At 45.0% G+C, this 6000-nt stretch overlaps 1 protein-coding gene across 2 annotated transcripts in view; it reads left to right on the top strand.

Annotated features, from left to right (window-relative positions):
• The first annotated feature begins 4897 nt into the window (after positions 1 to 4897).
• KYAT3 (kynurenine aminotransferase 3) overlaps positions 4898 to 6000 on the top strand; it is a 77118-nt gene continuing 76015 nt past the window's right edge. The window contains exon 1 of one of the 2 annotated variants that reach the window (XM_023733363.1): positions 4898 to 5022. The gene's annotated coding sequence lies outside the window, so the exon portion shown is untranslated. Of the gene's footprint in view, positions 5032 to 6000 lie in introns of both variants that reach the window. The other variant, XM_023733364.1, reaches the window with a different exon arrangement.

Here is a 6000-nt window from a genome sequence, read left to right as displayed (position 1 = left end):
AGTAAGTTCCCAATGAAAATTTGTTATGTGTAAACTCCTCTATATTTGCTGCTTCTCCTAGTTAGATGCTTCTGTATAGATAGATTTCTAAGTTGGATGATTCCCTTCCAATTAATAGTAAATTTGTGTAAATCAGTGTTTGTTTGATTGTTAAATCTGTTATGATGTATAAATTGCCCTTCCTAGTGATTCCCTTCCAAGTAATAGTAAAGCTGTGTAAATCATTGCTTGTTTGATTGTTAATGACTCTTTGAGCCTTTATAAATCTTTAAGCCTTTAAGAATAATAATTTCAGTGGATGTTAAAAGTTAGTGTTTACCTGACAAAATGAGAGTCAGAAGAAACCCATGGGTCCAACAATCAGGATATTACTAATGCAGAGGATTATATTACCCTCATAAGATCATCCTCTATTGTCTTACACACCTGAAAGGCACATTGAGTCCCCCGTTCCAACTTTGCATCTGATAAGAGCAATGTTCTTGTTTAGTAACCTGGTGAAGAACCAGATGGTATCCGGTGGAAAACCAGCACCGTGAGTTTAAAGAGCCTGCTACAGCTGCCATCTAGGAGCACTAAGCCCAGGCATTAAGTAACAACCTAGTGGAAAACCAGATGGTATCCAGTGGAAAACCAGCACCGTGAGTTTAAAGAGCTTGCCATAGCCGCCATCTAGGAGCTCGACTAAGTCCAGGTGTTACTCATAGCTATGCTACTTCTCCTCCTTAAACATATGGAGTGTCCCCCAGCTGAAGCTGGGCTCACAAGGACTCACTAAGACGCCAGGCCCTGAGGTGTGGAGATAGTAGCTGAGATAATCTTGGATTTTATCTTGTAGAGAAAATTTTACTTTATCCCAATGGGCATTTGTTGGACCAGTGAAAATCCTCTTGATTCTAATTCCATTAACTAAACAAAAGGGGGGAAATATGGGGATATGTGCCATTAAAATATGGATGTATAAAGGCCTCTATGCTGCACAACATGTTGAGACTTGTCCCCAACATGTTGAGACTTGTCACGACTTGTTTTTCCAGACCTGTTACTGATTGGCTTGTTTACCTGAATTCCTCCTCCCTTGCCCGAAACTTATTGTTATTCACCCAAAGCCCATTGTTCTGTTACTTCCTTCACTGTTTGCTGTATTGACTATAAAATAAACTCCTGGGACTGAAGCTGGGTTCGACTCCTCAGAGTGACCCTCCTTGGCCCCACTTCTCTGTAAGAGTTGTGGCATTGGTTACTGTTTCCGCCGCCCCGACGATCTTCGCCGCTGCGACAGTCTGGAGTCCATGAGAATTTGAAATTCTGTCCTGCATTTCCCCCCTTTAGATCAGGATTCTTCTATAGAATCTTTGATCAAAATGTTCAGTAATGGTAGCTGGGCCCTATCCAGTTCTTCTGGTCTTATGACAAAGGAAGCAATTGTTCATGGAGGCAATTAGCCACACATTCCATATCCTCTTCCTATTCCTGACTCTCATTCTTCCTCTGTTGTTCCAGAAGAATAGAGACCAATTATTGTGCCTTGGATGGCCACTTGTAAACTTCGAAGACCCCAGGCTCTATGCATCGAACTAGGAGGTAGAATAGAGGTCTAAACATGTTATTAGGCCAATTACCTGGGATGTCCCATGAAACCATGACCCTAAATCTCCAAACCAAGAAACCAAATCCTGTGAGGTTTTTGGTTGTACATAAACAGCCTCAGCAGCTACTCTTTCTTTCTTTTTTTTTTTTTGTCATTGTTGTAAATGTACCTATCACAAACTTTTGCCGGTTCAACTTTTTACAGGTGTACAACTTATTGACAGCAATTACAATAATCAGCTGTGCAAATCTACCCTTAATCAATGTGATATTTGCATCACCGTAAACGCCTCCCCTTTTTCCCCTCCCTCCTGCCCCGGTAACCACTAATAATCTTTGTTCTCTATACATTTGTCTTTTCTTGTCTTTTTATATAAATGAGGTCCTACAGTACGTCCTTTTGTGATTGACTTATTTCACTTAGCAGAATGTCTTCCAGCTCCATCCATATCATAACACCTATCAAGACTTCATTTCTCCTACTGGCTGAGTAGTATTCCATTGTATGTATGTACTACATTTTGTTTAGCCATTCATCTGTTGATGGGCATTTAGGTTGTTTCCACCTTTTGGCTATTGTGCACCATAGGGTTTTCAATGGCTGATTTTTCAGAAGTAGATCGCCAAGTCTTTCTTCTGAGGCGCCTCTGGGTGGATTTGAACCACCAACCTTTTGGTTAGCAGCTAGAGCTTAAGTGTTTGCGCCACCCAGGGACTCTGTACATTATACACATGATCTCATTTATGCCTCCCAAAAGCCTGTGAGGTGGGTGTTATTATCCCTATTTTCCAGGCATAGAAATCAAGACTCGAAGAGGTGAGGCCATGTATGGGGAAATCTGAGCTGAGGCCTGACCAACTTCCAAACCTGTGCTGTCTCCACTGGGCAGACACTGCCAATGACTAATCATATGAATCATTAGCAACTGGCAGAAGTCAGCCTGGCGAGATTTTTTTACCTGGAAAAAACATCATTAGCTGCTAATCTGCATTGCTGTGCACATATGAAAATACTAAAATGTTACTTCCTTTAAAACAGTCCAAAATTTAGACTTTCTGAGAACTCAGATTGGCCTCCTTTCCAGTAGCTCCAAACTGATCATCATAAAAATATGAATTGCTTTGTGCTCACAAAGTGCTTTATAGATTTCATTAAGGGCATGGCTTTAATGTCACTGGTTGTTACAACAACCACAACCACCACCACCCCTATGCCACGCTCTGTGCTGAGTACCGGGCTGAGCACACCCCCTGTGTTCCTGCATACAGTCCTTCCAAAAACTCGATAAGGTCAGTGGCACCATCTCAATTTTTTTCATCTTCATTTGGGGAAATTGAGGCTCAGAGAGATTAAGTGACTTGCCAAAGGCATCAGAGCCAGGCCTGGACCCAGTTGTGTCCAACCCCAGAGCCCAGGCTATTTTGAAGGCCAGGTCCTACATCCTACTGATTATGGGAAACCTCAGCAAATCCAGAATCTGACAACACCTGTGATGTTCTAGGGCCAAACTGGGTATCAGAAGAGGCTTACCAGAAATCCTGGTCCCCTTAGTTATGGAGAATCTTCCTGATGGGCCATAAAAGGTACTACGGGAGGGAGGGACTGATGGCCCCACAGGTCCCTGGCTGGGCACAGAGGCCTCTCCTGGCTGTTCTCAGGATCCCTAACCCACGCCCACCTTGGTAGTCAGTGGAGTTGGAGGGGCTGGCTCTTTAAAGAGCACAGCATCCGTAATAACATTTTAAAAGCAGCCCATGAGTAGTTTATTTGTTAATGGCTGAAGCAAGAATCAGCTTATGATGATAATGACAAGTTTCAAAGGGATCATTGCCATTACAAACTGTTTTATAGCTCAATATGACAGCAGTGTTTTTAATTAGCAGCTATTTCTTGACAACTGAGAGTGTCAGCCAAGCCACGGAAACCTGAGCCTCCAGGGACTGATTTTCTGACTCTAGGAAATGATCTTGTAGAGAGTGTCCCCCCCTTTTTTAGCTGAGCATCCCTTAGGCAGCCGATGTGAGTGACTCCACCCCAAACACCCGATTAAGAACTGGTTCTAGCACCAGACGTGTGACTTTGAGTGAGTCACCACTGTGCTTGGGTCTTGGTTTCCTCACTGGGAAAGAGGACGGACTAAATGAGAGCCTGCTATGCTGTGCCCAGCACATAGTAGGTGCTCAGCAAACACTGTTGAACCAATTAAATATTCTCTTCCTGCTCCTAGATTCTTTGTGGCTGCTAAATTGTCTTACAAATAGTTACGTACCCACCAATTGCTGGTGGACTGTTGTCTGAGGTTGATAAGCAATTTACTGGGGATGATGAGATTGTTGGTTTGCAAGGCCAAATCATAACCAACCAAGGGGAAGACTGTGTGTTTTTGATGGTCTTTTGTCTGGAAAGAATTGACAAATAAGTGCCTCTTGCTATGGTTCAAAATCTATGGGTAGATTCTCTTCTGAACACAATAATTTCCCCATTCTGCTAATCATCTTCTGAACTTCCTTTTCCTAGTTGAGAAGTAAACTCCTTCAACCAAAGATTAACTTTATTCTTTCCTCTAGGCCTGAATAACAAAGTTACTGCCATCTATTCTCTCATCTTAAAACAGAGGAGGAAGAAGTCAAATCATGAAACTCTATTCTTAACAAAAACTCTCCCTTCCCAAAGGAGTAACTCATGGTGTTTTCCTTTTTCTCCTCGTTCATTTTCACTGTTCATTTTTAAAAATTGTTATTTATTTTCCTCCTTCATCTCAGATCCCCCTTTCATTTTCAATTCTCTAATCAAACTTATTTTACTTTTCGGGGAAGTAAAGCTCCTCCCAGCTTCATTCTCACCCTCCTCACAAGTGACAAATACTTCTCCAAACCCTTTTTAATTCTCTCTTTTTAGCTTTGCTTTGACATCTCCTCTCAGGTATCTTCCAAAGTTATTCTAACCACAACTCTCCCCTTTGCCCAAACCCGTCGGCCCTATCTGCAGCTCTCGTCCTATAATCCGACTCAACCCAATCAGTCACATTCATCCAATCCGATCCCTGGGCCTAAATCCCATACCCAATCAGCGGCCAAATTCAAGACCCCCGCCCCGCTCCACCCCCTTACTCAGGCCCGCCTTCAACACCCTCCTCTTCCTCCGAATCCTCACCCTCCTCTCTCTGATCCAGTCGCCAGAGCCAATCTGCGCCCGGAGTCCAGACCTCATAGCCAATCCTCGGATACACTCAGGCCCGCCTCCATCTGGCCTCCTCATTCTAGCCCCCTCCCTGCGCCCGCCCTCCGTCTCCGTCCAATTCGCCAGCTGCACGGTCCCCAAAATCCAGACCAGACTCAGTCCCCGGCCAGGCTCCGCCCCACGGCCGAATCACGTTTTACGGAGTCCTCAAACCCAGACCAGACTCGAGCCTAAGGAAGCGAGGCTGTCGGGTGAGTGAGGTGAGAGAGGCGCAAGGTGTGGCACTCCCTCGCGGAGTCACTGTTACTCCCAGCGTCCCGACGGGAGTAGAGCGAGCGCGGGAGGGGGCCCGCTTGGAGGGCTGAGGACTCGCCGGAGCCGCGCGTGTGACGGGGCTGGGAGGAAGAGCCGGGCCTGGATTTCAATCAGGACTCGGACTTTACCTCCCAAGCCCCGAGGCTGAAGCGGCTGGCTGGGTCCACGAACCTGGGCCCTGGCTGACTGCATGCGGGAGGAGGGGCGACTGCAGAGGGTCCATTCTGGAATTAACAGTTTCCTCTGGAAAGGAACGGTGCTGGACCCTCGCCCTTGATTTTGTGATTTTGACATTTAGAAAGCGATCTGGGAGGGGTAACACCTCCACTTCCACCGTAACCGGGGTTCTTAATAACAAAGGAAACAAAGGCTGATAATTTGCCATGTAAGTGAATCTGGCCGGAATCCAAAGTTTAAAATAAAATAGAAAAGCAGCCCGCTGGTTGCTGTGGAGTTCGAACAGCTCCAGCAGTCCGAAGCCCCAGCCTGTACAGGAATATTCTCAGACCTCTCCCACAGGTGGGCCCCTTGGCTGTTACCTGAGTTAATTCGGTCAGCTTGCTCACTCACACAAGCCTTTGTTCCAAATCAACCATTAGAAAGTTTACCACGTGTTGAGCTAAGACTTCATTCCTGCTAATTTAAACTAGTCGGCCATACTTCTTCCCAGTGGATAAATTAATAATTACGTGGATACCATTTTCATATAACAGCTTTTCAGCAATTTCAGGATAAGTCTTGTGCCGACTAAATTTGGATAATTTTTTCCACTCTCGCACGACCCAGTAACATGGCTTTGAGGCTTATCCTTCCCACTATACCTCCCCAGCCAGTACCAAGTTTGCCGACTACGTGCCGTTTATTCTATCAAGCCTTATAAACATTGTAGAACTGGACTAACAGGTAGAACATAA

The sequence above is a fragment of the Trichechus manatus genome, unplaced genomic scaffold (genome assembly GCF_000243295.1).
Source record: "Trichechus manatus latirostris isolate Lorelei unplaced genomic scaffold, TriManLat1.0 scaffold00058, whole genome shotgun sequence".
NCBI lineage: Eukaryota > Metazoa > Chordata > Mammalia > Sirenia > Trichechidae > Trichechus > Trichechus manatus.
The sequence above is the reverse complement of the archived record's forward strand: the minus strand, read 5'-3'. Positions and strand labels throughout refer to the sequence as shown.